General features: G+C 41.7%; 1 protein-coding gene across 4 annotated transcripts in view; it reads left to right on the top strand.

Moving 5' to 3' along the window:
• RASGRP3 (RAS guanyl releasing protein 3) overlaps positions 1–1,936 on the top strand; it is a 124,816-nt gene that overhangs the window by 75,936 nt on the left and 46,944 nt on the right. The gene's annotated exons all lie outside the window — the stretch shown is intronic.

The following is a 1,936-nucleotide window of genomic DNA, read 5'->3' as shown; positions in this document are numbered from 1 at the left end:
TAGGCATCGAACTATCAGCTAAATTATCTAGTCTAGAAAAATTTAACACACCCATCCAAGATCTAATCCTCTAATTGATTTCAGTGGTAGCCATTGAGGGCGGTTGAAAGTCAGAGCGCTAATTTCAGATGTCTAAATATAATCTTAAAAACCTGCTTTTAAAAATCTTGTAAAAACCTTTACATAGATCTGTATAAAAATGAACAGACTGTGAGCTAGACAGTCTGTTCTTTACACAAGGTGAAAAACAATCCATAGTGTATGTGGAAGCTGAATGTCAAATAAAGTGAATATTCTTGTCCTGGTGTGTATGACATTTCCCCCTGGATGCATGTAGTAGAGGAGACTGAAAAGCTGACAAAAGGCTTGAATCACTAACTGCCAAATTCAGAAGTGATGCATAAATTAAACTGAGTTATATGAAAGAGAATTAAATGAGCTGTAACTTAAATAGTGAAAATCCAGAGTAAGGTCTAAGTTAAACTAATGGGTAGCTTAACCCTTTCTTCCACACCCTGATACTTTTGGTTGACCTCCCTTTGTGCTATGCTGTGTTCCCTCCCTTCTGAATCCTCAGCTACCCCAGTCTAATCTCCCTTTCACTCACTGGGCCAAATTCAGAGGTGATGTTTAAAAAATGTCTTCAGATCTGGAACAGATAGCCAAGGTACCGCAAAACAAGGAAAGGTTCTAAGCAGAAGCTCTCCAGTGAAGCAGAGTAAAAGAGGAAAAACAGTTGCAGAGATAATATTGCCTTTCCCTATTTGTTATTAGAAAGAGTTGCTTTTGAAAGTTGAGAGGGGGGATACTTAATGAAGAGATATTAGTATCTGCTGCACAGTCTCTCCAATATACAATGAGTTTTATAATCCTTTTAATTTCACAGTATGAATTCATCTTTGGCAGCAGGCAGCAGCTTCATTCCTTACAAGGGTTGGAGCTAGTGCAGGGTCACTTTACCCAACCCCATATATTTAGGTCGGCTGCATATTGATAACATTCATTTGGTGCCACAATTTTTTGCTTTCTATTTTTAGCTCTAACCGCTGCTTAACTAACCTGTTCTGAGACTATGCAAATAGTTGGAAAGTCCCAGTCCTTTCTACAGTCTAGTGAAGTGAAAGACAAAGTACTGGTAGCTAAAAATCAAACCAAAAGTAAATCTTACCTCTTGTTCAGTGCAGTTCCTTTTTGAAATTAGAAGATTATATTATAACTTATTTTTTTATAATAATTATAAAATAGGACAAAAATGAAAATGAAATTAAACCAAGAGCTAAAAATTTCCATTCCAAGGGATGATAAAGGAAGTCTCAGGAAACTTTCTTCCAAGCAGCATTGCTTATTTTTCAATGAAAAACTCTGTAATTAATTTATAAATACATGATGTATTGAGAATTACTCAATAATTGTATATCCTTAAAAAATGTCTCCTTGTGCTTAAGTTTGAATAATTAATCCCAACCCCTTAAATATGCAACATATAGGCCTTTTTGTTTGCGCACACAGGCCAAACCCAGCTCTGCCTTTAGATGAGTTAGCACAGAGGTGGGCAATTATTTTGGGCAGAGGACCGCTTACCCAATTTTGGCAAGCTGTCAAGGGCCGCATGGATAGCCCCAGCCCTTGACAGGTGCCCCAGCCCCCTGGTCACCATCTTGGGACCAATGTCCCAATGTCTTGGGACCAATGTCCCAGGGCCAGCACCAGTGGGGCCCAAAGCGGGGCGCAGGCTGGCAGGTCTATGGAGTCGGGCTGGGCTGCACAAGCAGGGAGAGGGGGGAGCTGGCCCAGCTCCATAGAGCCCCTGCCAGTCGGGACCCCTGTATCCCTGCTGCCCTGCTCTGGGCCCTGCCAGCGCTGGCCCCAGGAGACCAGTATGGCCCCATGCTCCCACTGACTCCTGCATCCACTCACTCCCAGTGCCCCTCACCCT

This window comes from Gavialis gangeticus, unplaced genomic scaffold, assembly GCF_001723915.1.
Source record: "Gavialis gangeticus isolate Ggan-Ray unplaced genomic scaffold, GavGan_comp1, whole genome shotgun sequence".
Lineage (NCBI taxonomy): Eukaryota > Metazoa > Chordata > Crocodylia > Gavialidae > Gavialis > Gavialis gangeticus.
Note: the sequence above shows the minus strand (reverse complement) of the source record. Positions and strands in the feature narration are given on the sequence as shown.